Raw genomic sequence first — 20,606 nt, 5'->3', positions numbered from 1 at the left:
TTGTATTATTTATTCTAAACAAATACTGTTTTAATTAAGTCTTTTAAAATCTTTTTTAAGCAGGTACTGCATCATACAGACTGACCAATCATATTGTTTTTTTTGTTTAGTGCAATCTACAAAATAATTTCCAGTGGTATTTTATTCTGAGTTTTAAGGGTCAGAGAAGCAAAGAGCAGGGCCACCATACAAGGTCGTAACTAGGGGTGTGCAAGCCGTGCTGTCACACAAGGACTAGTGCTATGGGGTAGGGATGATAATCGATCATCAATGATTTGAAATCATCAACAATCTGTGACCAATGGTGACTACTTTTACCATCGATGGGGAAGAACCAGATGGTTTCCTGCCATCGATGATGCAGAGCTACCGATTTTTTATTTTCTACTCCAGGATGCCGGGACATGGAGCCAAGCTCCACCCCCTGACACCTGCAAAGCCCCGTCCCCTGGCTCTTATTGGCCTGCAGTTCATTGAACACTAAAGCAGGGGTGACCATCAGTGGTTATCCATCAATGTTACCATCAATGGTGACCATTGATGGATAACCCACTGATGTTCATCCCTACTATGGGGGAAGCACTGTGCAGCCAGTAGCGCTACTGCAGAGACACTTGGAGCGCCCAGACAGTATTCTACTCCCCAGAGCTGACTGACCAGGCCCCTTAGGTGTGACATCATGATGTCACAAGTTTAGGGGCGACAACACCCACCACTTTTCATTTTTAGAAACTTTGGTAAATCTACCCCATAGGGTAAGATTTTATATCCATGTTTCTGATGACAAAAGCACCTAAACAGAATCAATAAATATAAGTATTCTTCAAGTCCACGCGTCTTACATAAGACGGACCGTGAGACACTGAACGGATCGTCCTTTACACACAGACAAAACCCCTTAAGCATAGGACAGAATGTCATCCATCCTCCTGTACAACTGCCATTAGCATGCCCGATATAAATTACATGGCTCTGGCCTCTGTGACTTAACACACTTCATATAGCTACAAGGAAACCATGGGAGACTTCAAGTGTGTTCAAGTTCATCCCTAAGCAGCTGTTGTGCCATTGTAATGCCTGATGCTGCAGCAGTGCTCTGTGTTCCCTCTTACTGAGCAAGGACGTGATGTGAAAGAAACCAGAGTAGCGTCCTATTATGTTATTTTATCCTTACCTAGAGATCCATTTTTTCTGCAGTCAGTATATCCAGTATTTCACTGTGATCGGAACGCCTTGCAATAAACCTTGTACATAAACCAGCGACACCTTTACAAAATCACACATCCTGCATTACACCCAAAACATAAAAATGTGTTTAAATGTAGATTTTGTCTGGATTCTAGGGGGTATATTTACTAAGATGGGAGTTATATTTAAGATGGGATGTTGTCCATAGCAACCAAAATTTACCCCTATGTTACATTGTGCTGATGAAAGGGAAATCAGTTACGTCTGTCCTAAACTCGTACAGACAACTGATCACTCCAATCTCTCACCTCACTAAGGGGTCTATTTATTAAAGAATAATTACACCATAACCCCCCAAAACACCCATTTTTGGGGGTACCCAGTCAATATTTAGTATCGCCAAGATGTAAGATGGAGGGACAGGCAGAGCCGGATTATGGGGGGGGGGGCTCGGGGGTTCAGTACCCCGGGCCCCCCTACCAGGGGGGCCCCCGGCCAAAGTACACATATGGCTCACCAATGAAGTTTTTTTTTTTTATGTGTCCCCCGACGGGTCCCGCAATGCTAGAGGAGACTGTGCGGCTGTTGTGTGGCCTCTCCCCCCCTGTCCCGGTACCTGCAGCATCGTCACTGCCCCTGGTGACCGGCCCCTGCTACTTTGGATTGTAGAGCCGCCAAAACAGGTGGATTGTGTGGGAGCCGGGAGGAGGAGATCCACATAAGCCGGGTAGTGTGTTTTAACCCATAGGCAGCAGCAGTGCCCAAACGTTACGGAAGAGAGTGGAGACAGGAGGAGGGGAGATTAAGAGACAGGGCTGCAACAGTTACTTTAGTTAAAGCGATCATTGCGAGTGGGGTGGACGTGAGCGGCACTGGTTAGTGGCTCTATCTTCTCACCCTGCACTGTACAGACTTACGTGTGCCATGAGTGAGGATTGCATTGAGGAGCTAGGGACCCAGTCTGTATTTGTGTGAGGTAGGAAGTGTAAGCAAGCACTGGCTGCCCGGCCCCCTGATATATATATATATATATATATATATATAAAATAATAAAAATTTATATCAAGTAAACAAAGCATGATGTGACACCTGGTGCCACAGTGGCCAGGCCAGATGTGAGTAGGAGGGCAGTGAAGCAGCATTTGCGGTGAAGGTCAATCTGTTTGTCCCTGTGCCCGGGAGTTTTGACCATCGGCACCTGATACATGTGGCACTGTGACCTGTTGATGTGCGTTGTCCGGAGGCAGCATTAACGGAGAACACTGAGCCGGTGATCTTTTATTAAGATGTATGTGAGCTTTTACTCGTATAAAAAGTGTATATGTTAGTTACTATATATATATATATATGTGTGTACACATACAATGTAGGTCGGACGTCACTACCTTGCCCTGGGTGTCAAAACCCCTAGTTTCGGCCCTGGCAAATGTACCCCTTTGCAGCTGACGGCACCGTGAAAGTTGTGACGCATATTTTTTTTTTACATTGATTTTCCTTTCCTTGAAGGGACGTGGCCAGGCATCCCAAATATGGCCATGCTTCCTCCCGTGTCCCGGCCCTGTGGCTGTCTCAATGGCCCTGGTTGGTGGAGGCCTCTCTACTACTGCTTCGGCCTGATCATAATGAACCCTTACTGCACTTATCTCGTCTTTATAAAATTACTAAATTATATAATTTTTGTTGAGCTGGTTTATGCCTTAGGTTGCGTTCACAAAGGTCGGTCAATTACCTTAATGAAGGCAAGCATGAACTGTCGGTGGATATTGATGGACCATGGTTAATTGTGATCAGGCCGAAGAAGAAGTTGGGGGTTCAGTATGATTTGCCGATAAACGGATTGCTGGCTGTCAGTATACAGACAGCTGCATCCCGTCCATCAGAATCCCGCCAGCCCCCCATTAAGCCCGGCTAACCCTCACCTTTTCCCTACCCTAACCCTCCTTTGTGGGTGCCTAACCGTAACCCTCCCCGCTTGGTGCATAACCCTAACCCTCCCTCCCCTGCTGCCTAAACCTAACCCTTCCTGCTAGGTGCCCAACCACAACCTATTTAGACACCTGGATCCTGAGTCCTTTCTGGATTTTGACGCCGGTGTTCTTGGTGCGGACGGGATTCCGGCGTCGGTATTTTGAGCGGCGGGATCCGGTCCGTCGGTATGCTGACTGCATCCCTGCAATAAAATCCTGCATGATTAGAAAGAGTTAATTACGTGCATATTTGTGTTTCAGTAGGGGACAGTGGGGGTCATTCCGACCTGATTGCAGTGCTGCAAAAAATTGCTAGTGTGTAATCAGGTCAAAACTAGGCAAAACTGCGCATGCGTATGCACTGCAATGCGCAGGCGCGTCGTACGGGTACAAAATGGATCGGTGCTGGGCGATGGATTTAACGAAGAATCCATTTGCACAGCCGATTGCAAGAAGATTGACAGGAAGAAGGCGTTTGTGGGTGTGTGACTGTTTTCAGGGAGTGGTTGGAAAAATGCAGGCGTGTCCGAGCGTTTGCAGGACGGGTGTCTGACATCAATTCCGGGACCGGACAAGATGAAGTGATAGCAGCGGCTGAGTAAGTTCTGAGCTACTCAGAAACAGCACAAAACTTTTTTGTAGCGCTCGGCTGCAAAAGCGTTCGCACACTTGCACAGCTAAAATACACTCCCCCATAGGCGGCGACTATCTGATTGCAGCGCTGCAAAAAGTAGCTAGCGAGCGATCAATTCGGAATGACCCCTAGTGACAACAGACAGTAAGAAAAGAGCTTTAACATTTACAAAAAAGTGTTATGTTGCGCTGGGGGAGTGGGGGGGGGGGGAGTGCACTTTTAAGTTTCAGAGTAGCGATTATCTTTATAATCAATCAGTGGAAACGCTACATCTACACAATTAATGTCCATCTAGAGCTTAAGTGCAGAGACTGAAAGAGAGTCATTGTTTACATGATATTTTCCAGATTAAAAGCATGTTAGATCTGACATTTAATTAATTGTACAATTAGAATTGTTTGGTTGTCAGCTCTATCTTGTAGATAAAATGTCATATTTTGTAGAGATGAAGCATAAAAGATATTTAAAGGGAAATACAGAACCAGGAGAGAACGGAAGAGCACACTTCTAAATCTACAGCACAAATATCATTTTCTGCAGATCACAAACCCATCCTGGTACCTCGGAATCAATTTCTGAACCACAATAAGAAGAGGTTCTGTGATATAAAAGAGACTGGCATGGAATTATATTACTCAAGTATTTATATCATTTCTAAGTGTAAATGGCACTGCATGCAAATTGTGTATATTATACATTCTGATCATTAAATGGATTTCTCTCATAGCTATGAGCAGGTAATGCAGAATCCTAACTTTAAAATTCCAATTACACAGCACATAATAGCATTGCAGTAAATCCCAGGCTGATATATTAGGCCCTCAGTATTTGATGAGATGAGTACACCTGACTGGTTCTGCCTAACGCCTTATACAGAATTTTCATATATTTGTAATGTGAGCACCAATCCAGTAGAACTCATTAAAAAATCCAATGGATTTTTTAAAATAATCTACTCTATACTTTTTTGTTTGCAGAATACTAACAGCTGCCAAATATATTTCTGGTACAGTATCTTTATAAACCTCTGACATCACTATTCGTCATGAATAATAATATCACTAGACTGGAGATGTCAGGGCACCTGGGGGCACCACAATGTTTTTAGGTTGGGGGAAGAGGGGGGGGGGGGGGGTGTACAAAGGTATAATTTCATTTTGGTGCACCTAAATTGCTGAATACCGTGAGGGAGTGATCAGGGGTGAATTTGGGTTGGGGTGGGGGATGAGGGTGGTTTGGGTCCAAGGATGGGAGAGAAACGATGGAGGGTGGAGCCAAAGGGGATGAGGGGAGAACATATGATGTGGGAGGTGGGTAGGGCGCAGATCTGGTCCTAGAGAAGTGACCAGCCCACAGTAACTAGCCATACACTGTTGGGGCTGGAGTTGGGTACAGGGGGCAGGAGGGCCCTGGAGGCGGGTGGAGAGGGGCTGTGGGGAGGGAGGAGAAGAGCAGACGTAAAAAGGTTTATCTCCCTCCTAAATGTTCCCCATGGAAACCCTAGATGTTGCCTGCACCGTGCCTGCACCCAGTACATTGACTGCCGCCTCTAAATGTTTGGGGGAAGAGGCAAGTCGCTCCCTTGCTCCCCCCATTCCAGCACCTATGATGGCACATATCATGCATGCCCGTCACTGGAAAAAATAGTATATTTCATATTTGTACACACATTGGGATATAATTACAAGTGAATGCGTTTATGCTTCAATCGTACGTAGGAAAACTGCCAATAAATAATCGCTATGTCTTCATGTATTGTGTCGGACTCATCTCAAGATGCATCCGGCTAAGAAACATTAGTGTTTATGCTATGTATAAATCAGGCAGCAGGTGTGTATACTTATACTTACGGCTTGACTTTATTACTCTTAGTAATTAGGTTGACAGTCAATAGGTCAACACCATTAAATTGACTTGCCTTAAGTGCCACAGCCCCCCTTACCAACCAAATGGGAAAAACCTGCAGCAGTCGGGATTCCGGGCGTCGGTCTCCTGAACGATGGTATACCGGGAGCAGGTATTTTAACTGCATCCCGGTAGGACATGGTCCTCTCACATTTAAATCACTCTAAATCACATGAACATTCTACATCCCCCCCCCCCCCCCCAGCTGCAGTACATCAGGAAGCCTTTTTCCCAATTCCCCCATCCGACGGCACCGCTGATCCACTGACTGGATCCATTGATGAACGGCAGTCTGTTGGGGATTCTGGGAAATTGAACAAATTAAAAATCTCTGATTTGCCAATCCAGACCGTTTTCAGTTGGGATCAGGGAATCAGGATTTTTAAACATGTTTTATAGTCCAGATTGCCGATCCCCCGATGCCCGGATTGGACAAATAGCGGCAATATGTTGCCTGTACCTACTCTTGTTTTGCTTTACTCCCAACTTAGAATTTGATTTTACATTTTATAACTTTGTGAAGGACGCAAAAAAAAAAAAAAAAACCCCAACAAATATGTATTTCAAGTTTCAGGATTTTATCCAAAGTCAGAAGTCAGTAATCTCAACCAAGGACACTGCAATCACCTTCTTTTAACCAACTTTTTGCAAATTTAACTGATGTGATAGCAAGTACTTTTACTGCACAGTACAGCAAATATAATTTCTTAAACATGCTTCAGTAAAAACTTTTCTACTTTTGAAAACCGAGTGCCGCAGTCTCCATGTTCACTATATAATAAGATTTTACTTACCGATAAATCTATTTCTCGTAGTCCGTAGTGGATGCTGGGACTCCGTAAGGACCATGGGGATATAGCGGCTCCGCAGGAGACAGGGCACAATAATAAAAGCTTTAGGATCAGGTGGTGTGCACTGGCTCCTCCCCCCATGACCCTCCTCCAAGCCTCAGTTAGGATACTGTGCCCGGACGAGCGTGCATAATAAGGAAGGATATTGAATCCCGGGTAAGACTCATACCAGCCACACCAATCACACCGTACAACCTGTGATCTGAACCCAGTTAACAGTATGATAACAACGAAGGAGCCTCTGAAAAGACGGCTCACAACAAGAATAACCCGATTTTTGTAACAATAACTATGTACAAGTATTGCAGACAATCCGCACTTGGGATGGGCGCCCAGCATCCACTACGGACTACGAGAAATAGATTTATCGGTAAGTAAAATCTTATTTTCTCTGACGTCCTAGTGGATGCTGGGACTCCGTAAGGACCATGGGGATTATACCAAAGCTCCCAAACGGGCGGGAGAGTGCGGATGACCCTGCAGCACCGAATGAGAGAACTCCATGTCCTCCTCAGCCAGGGTATCAAATTTGTAGAATTTAGCAAACGTGTTTGCCCCTGACCAAGTAACTGCTCGGCAAAGTTGTAAAGCCGAGACCCCTCGGGCAGTCGCCCAAGATGAGCCCCCTTCCTTTTGGAATGGGCTTTTACAGATTTTGGCTGTGGCAGGCCTGCCACAGAATGTGTAAACTGAATTGTATTACAAATCCAGCGAGCAATCGTCTGCTTAGAAGCAGGAGCACCCATCTTGATGGGTGCATACAGGCTAAACAGCGAGTCAGATTTTCTGACTCCAGCCGTCCTGGAAACATATTTTTCAGGGCCCTGACAACGTCAAGTAACTTGGAGTCCTCCAAGTCCCTAGTACCCGCAGGTACCACAATAGGTTGGTTCATGTGAAAAACAGAAAACACCTTAAGGAGAAATTGAGGACGAGTCCTCAATTCTGCCCTGTGAGAATGAAAAATTAAGTAAGGGCTTTATATATGATAAAGCCGCCAATTCTGACACACGCCTGGCTGAAGCCAGGGCTAATAAAATATCTCACATGGAAGGTGACGATGCTAAGTCCACAGTGGTGAGTGGTTCAAACCAATGTGACTTTAGGAAACTCAAAACAACATTGAGATCCCAAGGTGCCACTGGGGCACAAAAGGAGGCTGTATATGCAGTACCCCTTTTACCAACATCTGAACGTCAGGCACTAAAGCCAGTTCTTTCTGGAAGAAATTCGACAGGGCCGAAATTTGAACCTTAATGGACCCTAATTTTAGGCCCATAGACAGTCCTGTTTTCAGGAAATGTAGGAAAACGACCCAGTTGGAATTCCTCTGTAGGGGCCTTCTTGGCCTCACACCACGCAACATATCTTCACCAAATGCGGTGAAAATGTTTTGCGGTTACATCCTTCCTGTCTTCGACCAGGGTAGGGATGACTTCATCTGGAATGCCCTTTCAGGATCCGGCGTTCAACCGCCATGCCGTCAAACGCGGCCGCGGTAAGTCTTGGAACAGACAAGGCCCCTGCTGGAGCAGGTCCTTTCTTAAAGGTAGAGGCCACGGGTCTTCCGTGAACATCTCTTGAAGTTTCGGGTACCAAGTCCTTCTTGGCCAATCCGGAACCACGAGTATCGTTCTTACTCATCTCCCTCTTATGATTCTCAGTACTTTTGGTATGAGAGGCATAGGAGGGAACACATACTCTGACTGGTACACCCACAGTGTTACCAGAGCGTCCACCGCTATTGCCTGAGGGTCCCTTGACCTGGCGCAATATCGGTCTAGTTTTTTGTTCAGGCGGGACGCCATCATGTCCACCTTTGGTTTTTCCCAACGGTTTACAATCATGTGGAAGACTTCCCGATGAAGTCCCCACTCTCCCGGGTGGAGGTCATGCCTGCTGAGGAAGTCTGCTTCCCAGTTTTCCACTCCCGGAATGAACACTGCTGAGAGTGTTATCACATGATTTTTCGCCCAGCGAAGAATCCTTGTAGTTTCTGCCATTTCCCTCCTGCTTCTTGTGCCGCCCTGTCTGTTTACGTGGGCGACTGCCGTGATGTTGTCCCACTGGATCAATACCGGCTGACCTTGAAGCAGAGGTCTTGCTAAGCTTAGAGCATTGTAAATTGCCCTTAGCTCCAGTATATTTATGTGGAGAGAAGTCTCCAGACTTGATCACACTCTCTGGAAATTTTTTCCTTGTGTGACTGCTCCCCAGCCACTCAGGCTGGCATCCGTGGTCACCAGGACCCAGTCCTGAATGCCGAATCTGCGGCCCTTTCATAGATGAGCACTCTGCAGCCACCGCAGAAGAAACACCCTTGTCCTTGGAGACAGGGTTATCCGCTGATGCATCTGAAGATGCGATCCGGACCATTTTTCCAGCAGATCCCACGGAAAGGTTCTTGCGTGAAATCTACCGAATGGGATCGCTTTGTAAGAAACCACCATTTTTCACAGGATCCTTGTGCAATGATGCACTGATACTTTTCCTGGTTTTAGGAGGTTCCTGACTAGCTCGGATAACTCCCTGGCTTTCTTCTCCGGGAGAAAACATCCTTTTCTGGACTGTGTCCAGAATCATCCCTAGGAACAGTAGACGTGTCGTCGGAAAAAACTGCGATTTTGGAATATTTAGAATCCACTCGTGCTGTCGTAGAACTACTTAAGATAGTGCTACTCCGACCTCCAACTGTTCTCTGGACCTTGCCCTTATCAGGAAAGCGTCCATATTTCTTTTAAGAAGAATCATCATTTCGGCCATTACCTTGGTAAAGACCCGGGGTGCCGTGGACAATCCAAACGGCAGCGTCTGAACTGATAGTGACAGTTCTGTACCACGAACCTGAGGTACCCTTGGTGAGAAGGCAAATTTGGACATGTAGGTAAGCGTCCCTGATATCCAGTGACACCATATCGTCCCCTTCTTCCTGGTTCGCTATCACTACTCTGAGTGACTCCATCTTGATTTGAACGCTTGTATGTAAGTGTTCAAATATTTCAGATCTCACCGAGCCGTCTGGCTTCAGTACCACAATATAGTGTGGAATAATACCCCTTCCCTTGTTGTAGAAGGGGTACTTTGATTATCACCTGCTGGGAATACAGCCTGTGAATTGTTCCCAATACTGCCTCCCTGTCGGAGGGAGACGTTGGTAAAGCAGACTTCAGGAACTTGTGAGGGGGAGACGTCTCGAATTTCCAATGTACACCTGGGATACTACGTGTAGGATCCAGGAGTCCACTTGTGAGTGAGCCCCCTGCGTGCTGAAACTCTTGAGATGACCCCCTACCGCACCTGAGTCCGCTTGTACGGCCCCAGCGTCATGCTGCGGACTTGGCAGAAGCTGTGGAGGGCTTCTGTTCCTGGGAATGGGCTGCCTGCTGCAGTCTTCTTCCCTTTCCTCTACCCCTGGGCAGATATGACTGGCCCTTTTGCCCGCCTGCCCTTATGGGGACGAAAGGACTGAGACTGAAAAGACTGTGTCCTTTTCTGCTGAGATGTGACTTGGGGTAACAAAAGGTGGATTTTTCAGCTGTTGCCATGGTCACCAGGTCCGATGGACCGCCCCTTTATACGGCAATACTTCCATGTGCCGTCTGGAATCTGCATCACCTGACCACTGTCGTGTCTTCGTCTGGCAGATATGGACATCACATTTACTCTTGATGCCAGAATGCAAATATCCCTCTGCGCATCTCGCATATATAGAAATGCATCTATAGTCAATAAAATCTTGTCCCTGTCAAGGGTATCAATATTTTCAGTCAGGAAATCCGACCAAGCCCCCTCAGCGCTGCACATCCAGGCTGAGGCGATTGCTGGTCGTAGTATAACACCAGTATGTGTGTATATACTTTTAGGATATTTTTCAGCTTTCTATCAGCTGGCTCCTTGAGGGCTGCCGTATCTGGAGACGGTAACGCCCCTTGTTTTTATAAGCGTGTGAGCGCCTTATCCACCCTAAGGTGTGTTTCCCAACTCGCCCTAACTTCTGGCGGGAAAGGGTATACCGCCAATAATTTTCTATCGGAGGAAACCCACGTATCATCACTCACTTCATTTAATTTATCTGATTCAGGAAAAACTACAAGTAGTTTATTCACACCCTACATAATACCCTTATTTGTGGTACTTGTAGTATCAGAAATATGTAACACCTCCTTCATTGCCCTTAACATGAAACGTGTGGCCCTAAAGGAAAATACGTTTGTTTCTTCACCGTCGACACTGGAGTCAGTGTCCGTGTCTGTGTCTGTGTCGACCGACTGAGGTAAATGGGCGTTTTTACAAGCCCCTGACGGTGTCTGAGACGCCTGGACAGGTACTAATTTGTTTGCCGGCCGTCTCATGTCGTCAACCGACCTTGCAGCGTGTTGACATTATCACGTAATTCCTAAATAAGCCATCCATTCCAGTGTCGACTCCCTAGAGAGTGACATCACCAATACAGGCAATTTGCTCCGCCTCCTCACCAACATCGTCCTCCTACATGTCGACACACACGTACCGACACACATCGAATGCTCTGATAGAGGACAGGACCCCACTAGCCCTTTGGGGAGACAGAGGGAGAGTTTGCCAGCACACACCAAAAACGCTATAATTATACAGGGACAACCCCTTATACAAGTGTTTTCCCTTATAGCATTTTTATATATGTAATCATATCGCCAAATAAGTGCCCCCCCTCTCTGTTTTAACCCTGTTTCTGTAGTGCAGTGCAGGGGAGAGCCTGGGAGCCTTCCTCACAGCAGAGCTGAGCAGGAAAATGGCGCCGTGTGCTGAGGAGAATAGGCCCCGCCCCCTTTTCGGCGGGCTCTTCTCCCGGAGTTTGTGAGATCTGGCAGGGGTTAAATACATCCATATAGCCTCAAGGGCTACATGTGATGTATTTTAGCCATAAAAGGTATTATACATTGCTGCCCAGGGCGCCCCCCCCAGCGCCCTGCACCCTCAGTGACAGTTGGTGACTGTTGGTGAAGTGTGCTGACAACAATGGCGCACAGCTGCAGTGCTGTGCGCTACCTTATGAAGACTGAAAGTCTTCTGCCGCCTGTTTCTGGACCTCTGGACCTCTTCAACTTCGGCATCTGCAAGGGGGGTCGGCGGCACGGCTCCGGGACCGGACTCCATGGCTGGGCCTGTGTTCGATCCCTCTGGAGCTAATGGTGTCCAGTAGCCTAAGAAGCAAATCCATCCTGCACGCAGGTGAGTTTACTTCTCTCCCCTAAGTCCCTCGTAGCAGTGAGCCTGTTGCCAGCAGGACTCACTGAAAATAAAAAACCTAACTTAAACTTTTATTCTAAGCAGCTCAGGAGAGCCACCTAGATTGCACCCTTCTCGTCGGGCACAAAAATCTAACTGAGGCTTGGAGGAGGGTCATGGGGGGAGGAGCCAGTGCACACCACCTGATCCTAAAGCTTTTATTATTGTGCCCTGTCTCCTGCGGAGCCGCTATATCCCCATGGTCCTTACGGAGTCCCAGCATCCACTAGGACGTCAGAGAAATATATATATATATATATATATATATATATAGTATGCTCCGGGGTCTGGCACTCCCTTTAGGTCAATACAATAGTCGCTGGTGCCCTCGCAAAGGTAAATGCATGTAGAAACTCGGCGGCGCGGCACTCAGCAGAATCAGAAAGAAAAACACGGAAAGCTTCTTGCTTATCAACGTTTCAATGTATTTTTCATGAAAAATACATTGAAACGTTGATAAGCAAGAAGCTTTCCGTGTTTTTCTTTCTGATTCTGCTGAGTGCCGCGCCGCCGAGTTTCTATATATATATATATATATATATATTTATTTGTAAATACTGTTGGTAGTTTTTTTATATACAGTAACTTAAATATAGATACATCTAGTGTCTAGGATAAACAAAAAACATTCTCAGTTAAAGATTTACAGTGAAACTCCTCCCAATGTGCCCTGATAATTACAGCTAATAGGTATAATTTAACTTTAATGTTAATGATATGATTATACAGTGTGTGGGTGGGATGCGAATCCCGACACCACTCAGGACCCCGGCGTCGGATCACTGAGAGCTGACACTCTGAAGGTGAGTATCAGGGTATAGGTTAGGGCCTGGGGAGGGGGTTAGTGTTAGGCACTGGGGTGGGGGGGGGTTAGCCCTACCTGCCACAACCCAGGGGTTAGGGTAGGGGACAGGGGAGATACTTACCCCCCCTGATGTCGGGATCTTCAAAATCGGGATGCTGCGGTCAATGATGTGACCAGGGTCGGACTGGCCCACAGTGGTACCAAGGAAACCACCGGTAGGCCCCACTGCCTGAGGGACCAATCCTTCCTCTAGGGATCAGGTTCCAGACTGTGCACTTGTATTATACATGGTAGATATGTTGCATTACAGTGCACGAAACTATTGTGTATTTCAAGCATCTGTGGAGGCTGGCCACACCCCCTTTGTAGGTTGGCCACTCCCCTAAGTATGGGTCCCTATCACTGCATTCCCCCGGTGGGCCCTTCATGTCCCAGTCCGACACTGCATGTGACCGCTGGCATCTCAGTCCGCCGGGATATGGTATGTATTCCGTGTGGACAATATAGTTTTACTGCATGTCAGAAGGGGACCACAAGTAACATATAATCATGTATTGCAATAGAATAATTTTAAGAACATAAATTAGATTCTTACAGTAATTCATTGGGGTAAATTTACTAAGATGGGAGTTCTATTTAAGATGGGTTTTGCCCATAGCAATAAAGATTTATATTGGGAAATTGCTTAATGATTAAAGTGAAATGATTTATGAGAACTGAGTTACTATTTCCTCTTTGTTTCCAGGTTTTATTTCCCTAACAAAGAAAGCTAATTACAGTGACTGAGACGGAATCACCATCATTTCTCATACAGTATTTCCCAGCTGTGCTTGTGAAAGCCGCATCCATTACCACATCACCGCAATTAGTTAGCTAATGAGCCGATTTAAATTTCTTCAGATATATGCCCTTATTTATCAATGAGTGATACATTTTACTGAGTGAAAAATTGCACCAGCCAATCAGTTCCTAACTGTCATTTTTCAAACCTAGCCTGTGACATGGAAGTTAGGAGCTGATTGGTTGGTGCAATTTATCACTCACAGTGAAATGTATCACTCATTGATAAATAAGGGCAACAGTGTTTAAATACTTCTGACGTGATGAGTTGGTGGCTATAAAGAGCAGATGTAATTAAAGGGGTCCCAATGTATACATAGACAGTCTTTACAAGAAAATTATGGGTTCGTTCCAAGTGCGCAATCAATACCAAAGCTGCCTACACAGATCTGTACAATATATAGGGTGTCCCCACACCCACAATAGAACAAATTTGCAAGAAAAAGATACAGATCACGTAAAAGCGCTAGGGCAGTAACAATAGGAAACTCAAATAGTCACAAGTTCATAGGGATGATGATATCATAGTTACGTTCCTGTACTAAACTTGTCAGCTTGCATGCAATAATGTCTTTTCCTCTCTTCTCCTCCTCACAGTAGTTCTCCTCTCGGTATCCAATAGAGATTTTCATGCAAAAGAAAGGAGTGCCAATATCTCATGCAATACGTCTTTAATCTTTGTATATTAAAAATCCAATATATAAAACATACATAAAATTCCAAACTAGCACACTTTTGGGTAGAGAAAAATCCAGACTTAGTGTGAATGAAATAATTACCAGCTCATTCGAGAACATTCGTTTTCAAATAGATGTTTATGCAGTCAGTTGGCCACCCGGGAGGCACAGCCCTGCCGAAGGTAAACAGGTCACTCACACGCCGCACCGGAGATCTCTGTACCATACCAACGCGTTTCAAACCTATTCCAGGTTCTTTTTCAAGGTAAGTGTGCTTTCTTGTGTTCCAAAGGGGCCTTAAATACCCTTATATACACCAATAAAAAAACAAATCCTCAATTAACAACACCTGTGTAAACATGGCTGCTCCTATATGTTGATACCTGTTACCATAGTAACCATGTTTTACCAGTGCTAAGAACAGACCCAAACTCTAGTCAAATTCCAGTTACCCCAACACTGATGGAGACCTCTTCAGTAATTAACTCTGAATTGATAAAAATAAAACTAATAAATACGTCAGCGGAGACCCGCTGATCACAGTGCTCCTCCATCTCCATGGCAACCATTAGCGCCGCGACGTCATATCCGGGGGCGGCAGATAATGGTAATTCCTTAGCTGGCCTCTCCTTTATCGTTGTCACGGCAACGACCTGTGCCGCGACATCACTTCCGGGGGTCATGAGCAGCGGCGTATCCGCTCATCCTCATACCCCTTCCGACGTTACCATGGTGATTGCTCGTACCGTAACGATATAACTACGGCACATTCCTTACCATGGGGGCACTTCCGGAGGTGGAAAAGCAGCCGTAAGTCTAGTAACCCAGGCTTACCTTCCGACGCTACCATGGTAACCAGCCATGCCGTAATGTCATATCCGGAAATCAGTGCTTCTAGTATGTTGCCCAGCAACAGTAAACACTGCATAATAGTTGCAATGCCGAATGACTCTTTTCCATCGCTCCAGTGATCGGAGAATGATTGACAGGAAGTGGGTGTTTCTGGGTGGTAACTGAGCGTTTTCCGGGAGTGTGCTAAAAAACGCAGGCGTGTCAGCAGATAACGCAGGCATGCCTGGAAAAACGGGGGAGTGGCTGGACGAACGCAGGGCGTGTTTGTGACGTCAAACCAGGAACTAAACAGTCTGCAGTGATCGCAAGGTAGGAGTAAGTTTCGAGCTACTCTGAAACTGCAGGAAAATATTTAGTAGCAGAACTGCTAACCTTTCATTCACACTTCTGCTAAGCTAAGATACGGCTTAGCGTTTGCAGTGCTGCTAAAAGCAGCTAGCGAGCGAACAACTCGGAATGAGGGCCTTGGTACCTTACAGTACAGTGGAAATATTTAGCATTTACTGGTCTGGTACCTTTTGGGCTGACAGCACCAACACAAGCATCCAAGTGCCACCCCCCCCCCCCCCTCTTTAATTGCTGCCCCTAGGCATGTGCCTCACGTGCCTAATGGCAAATTCACCACTGGCGGTAAGCTTCGACAGCTGTACTCACTATGGGCAGGATGCAGCAATGCTAAAACCTGCAAAAATGCAGTTTCTTGAGGTTTGGCCATTTTTCTCATGTGCACCAAGCTCGGATACATTCCAGGGTTTGGATGCAGTGGGCAACGCCATCTTTAGATGGTGTTACCTTATAGAAGCATAGTGGCTTCTATCGCATAACCCCTTGAGAGGGATCCCTCCCAACACCCTCCACAGCGCGTGCGTCACCTGACGCATGCGCGGAAGGACTTCCGGGTCCTAAACTGGAGAGGATATCTCTTACCGCGAGAGCCGTCCTGTGTGATTTTCTTCAAGCATGCGGCGTTAATAAATGCTTGTGATGACTGTCAACGTATGCAAAATGCGATGCGTCATGCATCCTGCCCTGTGGCTTTCTATTCGTATCTCAGGAGGGTGAATACACCCATAAAGTATCTCACACAAGACACTGCAAAACATCTTCTTCATTAAGTCATTATCTTCTGCAGTGACTAATGCTATAGCCGTCATTCTGGTCTTCCCCTAAACAGACTTTTCACCCCTAAAATCTATTGTGAATGCAGCAATTACACTCATTGTACTCACAAGATGTCATTCCAGAAATATTTTTGGAGCCACAGCCCCTGTGGTTCCATAAATTAATCCGCCAACTGGCTGAGTAAGATGATAACTCAAAACAGTAACAATTAATTACTATGATTCGAAATGATCTGGCTGTAGCCATAATATGAGGTCTAGTGGTCAACGAGAAAGGGGGTATCCCAATACATTGGGGCTCAACCCGCGCTTACTGTGTTTGTCCCTGGTCTTCTCTTTGCGCCTCCTGAACTCCCCTGGTACAGTAGACATGGCAGATGCCAGAGGCTGCTGCGCTGCTACTGGTCTTGGCATTCCCAGGGCCGGCAACAGAAATCTTGGGGCACGGCACACTGACACGTCTGGCCCCCTCCCCTCTCCCTCTTGACCCCATCCTCTTGACCCCATGACCCCAGTCCCACAAATTCCCCATGAATGTGCCAATAAATACTAATATATGATTTAATTATCTATTTAATAGCTATAAAAAATATATTTTAAAATGACTATATAATTAAATATAATATAACACACTGTACCAAGTTGTTACCATCAGCAGCCTGGTAGCGCCGATATGCTGCCGCCACCGGCTCCAGGCAGTCAGGCCTGTTCCCCTGCTCCTCTCTTAGACTGCAGGGACAGAACAGGGAAGGGTGGGCGGATGGACGGGCGCAGCGCTTCTTGACGTCATTCCCACATACACACAGTACGGGGACCGGACCAGGTGACCGTGGGGTTTCCCTTACCGGAGGGTGGGTGCGCCTTATTAACAATGTGATTGCCTAACTGTTGCAGCACTGGACGCGGATGCCCGCCGTTCTGTTATTTTATGCACTAACAGGCGTCGCAACCATATTTAGTACCCCTCACAGCTTTGGAGCCCCTCAGATCCTCAGGACCTGGCACAGGTGTACCCGTTGTACCCCCCCCCCCCCCTGTCGCCAGGCCTGGGCATTCCAATTAGGGTGGCCAATCAAGGGGCATTTTTTCAATCCCGAGAATCGGGATTTAAAAATGTTCAATCCCAGGGTTCCCGGGATACCCCGGGATTGGCTGCATTTTAGTGTCCCACTCCCACCTCCGCCCTGCCCAGGTCAGATAAATCACAACAATCTCACCGGACGGGCTGGACACTTCCGTCGCGTTCTGGCGGCTGGGCGGACATTGCGGTGGTGAGGTCCTGCAGCTGCAAAGTGTGACTAAAAGTCAGAGGTCACGCAGCGCAGCCACCAGATCTCACCGCCGGAGCCGGGAGAGGTGAGCAGAGGCAGCCAAGAAGCGTTTGGAAGCTCCAATCTCGGAATTAAATCCCGGACAATTTTAGGCTGGGATGCCGGTATTGCCCACCCTAATTCCAATACTATATGCCACCCAATAGATAACACCATGCACCCTATGTGCTGGCATCCTGTCCTATAAGGGTGGGCGCATGGCACTGTTCATCCTGGGATTACTTCTTCAAAGATTCTAATAAGCCTTTACTAACTCGTGCGCCAGACCTCAGATTGCTGACCGCTCCTTGCATCACGTATCACATTACCAACCAGGGCAGTTGGGGTCCCAACCCATTGGGCACAGCTAAGCCCAAACATAATTGCAGGGTCCCTGATGAGACCGTTAGACCCTACGCACCTGTCACAGGTAACATTAATCCTAATTCATAGACTAGAATATACTAATTATAGAGAAATCGTGACAGAGTAAATTGAAATGTTACACCTGGATAATGTGCAGAACCGTAGAACGCTGCAGAGTGTTACTTTCAGCAAAGTACTTTGTAATCAACATTTAAACAAAGTAAATAAAAGGGAATTAGATCCTTCTTATAATTATGGTATATTATCCTTAGAAGATTATAATCATTGCATATTTCATTTAACAATGCAGCACAAGGGAATGATCAAATGCTCTTGAACATGTAGCTATAGCAACAAACAGGAAACCAATGTTTTCATATAAAAATGTCCTTGTAAAAGTTATTATATTTTAATGTCCCTGTAAAAGAACAAAAAACAAACAAAACAAAACTGCAGAATATTGCAGCAAACAGTCATTACAATCATTCTACCGGCAACAAGATGAGATTTATGCGATTAAACTAAAATGTACTAAAAATAAGAATTTACTTACCGATAATTCTATTTCTCGGAGTCCGTAGTGGATGCTGGGGTTCCTGAAAGGACCATGGGGAATAGCGGCTCCGCAGGAGACAGGGCACAAAAAGTAAAGCTTTAGGATCAGGTGGTGTGCACTGGCTCCTCCCCCTATGACCCTCCTCCAAGCCAGTTAGATACTGTGCCCGGACGAGCGTACATAATAAGGAAGGATTTTGAATCCCGGGTAAGACTCATACCAGCCACACCAATCACACTGTACAACCTGTGATCTGAACCCAGTTAACAGTATGATAACAGCGGAGCCTCTGAAAAGATGGCTCACAACAATAATAACCCGATTTTTGTAACTATGTACAAGTATTGCAGATAATCCGCACTTGGGATGGGCGCCCAGCATCCACTACGGACTCCGAGAAATAGAATTATCGGTAAGTAAATTCTTATTTTCTCTATCGTCCTAGTGGATGCTGGGGTTCCTGAAAGGACCATGGGGATAATACCAAAGCTCCCAAACGGGCGGGAGAGTGCGGATGACTCTGCAGCACCGAATGAGAGAACTCCAGGTCCTCCTTAGCCAGGGTATCAAATTTGTAGGATTTTACAAACGTGTTTGCCCCTGACTAAATAACCGCTCGGCAAAGTTGTAAAAGCCGAGACCCCTCGGGCAGCCGCCCAAGATGAGCCCACCTTCCTTGTGGAATGGGCATTTACATATTTTGGCTGTGGCAGGCCTGCCACAGAATGTGCAAGCTGAATTGTATTACACATCCAACTAGCAATAGTCTGCTTAGAAGCAAAAGCACCCAGTTTGTTGGGTGCATACAGGATAACAGCAAGTCAGTTTTCCTGACTCCAGCCGTCCTGGAATATATTTTCAGGGCCCTGACAACATCTAGCAACTTGGAGTCCTCCAAGTCCCTAGTAGGTGCAAGGCACCACAATAAGCTGGTTCAGGTGAAACACTGACACCACCTTAGGGAGAGAACTGGGGACGAGTCCGCAGCTCTGCCCTGTCCGAATGGACAAACAGATATGGGCTTTTTTGAGAAAAAACCACCAATTTGACACTCGCCTGGTCCAGGCCAGGGCCAAGATCATGGTCACTTTTCATGTGAGATGCTTCAAATCCACAGATTTGACTGGTTTTAAACCAATGTGATTTGAGGAATCCCAGAACTACGTTGAGATCCCACAGTGCCACTGGAGGCACAAAAGGGGGTTGTATATGCAATACTCCCTTGCCAAAATTCTGGACTTCAGGAACTGAAGCCAATTCTTTCTGGAAGAAAATCGACAGGGCCGAAATTTGAACCTTAATGGACCCCAATTTGAGGCCCATAGACACTCCTGTTTTCAGGAAATGCAGGAAACGACCGAGTTGAAATTTCTTTGTGGGGCCTTCCTGGCCTCACACCACGCAACATATTTTCGCCACATGTGGTGATAATGTTGTGCGGTCACCTCCTTTCTGGCTTTGACCAGGGTAGGAATGACCTCTTCCGGAATGCCTTTTTCCCTTAGGATCCGGCGTTCCACCGCCATGCCGACAAACGCAGCTGCGGTAAGTCTTGGAACAGACATGGTACTTGCTGAAGCAAGTCCCTTCTTAGCGGCAGAGGCCATAAAACCTCTGTAAGCATCTCTTGAAGTTCCGGGTACCAAGTCCTTCTTGGCCAATCCGGAGCCATGAGTATAGTTCTTACTCCTCTACGTCTTATAATTCTCAGCACCTTAGGTATGAGAAGCAGAGGAGGGAACACATACACCGACTGGTACACCCACGGTGTTACCAGAACGTCCACAGCTATTGCCTGAGGGTCTCTTGACCTGGCGCAATACCTGTCCCGTTTTTTGTTCAGACGGGACGCCATCATGTCCACCTTTGGTATTTCCCAACGGTTTACAATCATGTGGAAAAAACTTCCCGATGAAGTTTCCACTCTCCCGGGTGGAGGTCGTGCCTGCTGAGGAAGTCTGCTTCCCAGTTTCCATTCCCGGGATGAAACACTGCTGACAGTGCTATCACATGATTTTCCGCCCAGCGAAAAGTCCTTGCAGTTTTTGCCATTGCCCTCCTGCTTCTTGTGTCGCCCTGTCTGTTTACGTGGGCGACTGCCGTGATGTTTTTCCCACTGGATCAATACCGGCTGACCTTGAAGCAGAGGTCTTGCTAAGCTTAGAGTATTATAAATTTACCCTTAGCTCCAGTATATTTATGTGGAGAAAAGTCTCCAGACTTGATCACACTCCCTGGAAATTTTTTCCTTGTGTGACTGCTCCCC

At 46.5% G+C, this 20,606-nt stretch overlaps 1 long non-coding RNA gene across 1 annotated transcript in view; it reads right to left on the bottom strand.

Annotated features, from left to right (window-relative positions):
• The window catches only part of LOC134928591 (uncharacterized), a 181,787-nt gene extending 164,367 nt beyond the window's left edge, over positions 1–17,420 (bottom strand). The window contains exon 1 of the long non-coding RNA XR_010177953.1: positions 17,326–17,420. This is a non-coding gene — a long non-coding RNA (uncharacterized LOC134928591). The remainder of the gene's footprint in view (positions 1–17,325) is intronic.
• Between the last annotated feature and the right edge of the window lie 3,186 nt (positions 17,421–20,606).

This window comes from Pseudophryne corroboree, chromosome 5, assembly GCF_028390025.1.
Source record: "Pseudophryne corroboree isolate aPseCor3 chromosome 5, aPseCor3.hap2, whole genome shotgun sequence".
Taxonomy (NCBI): Eukaryota; Metazoa; Chordata; class Amphibia; order Anura; family Myobatrachidae; genus Pseudophryne; species Pseudophryne corroboree.
The sequence above is the reverse complement of the archived record's forward strand: the minus strand, read 5'-3'. Positions and strand labels throughout refer to the sequence as shown.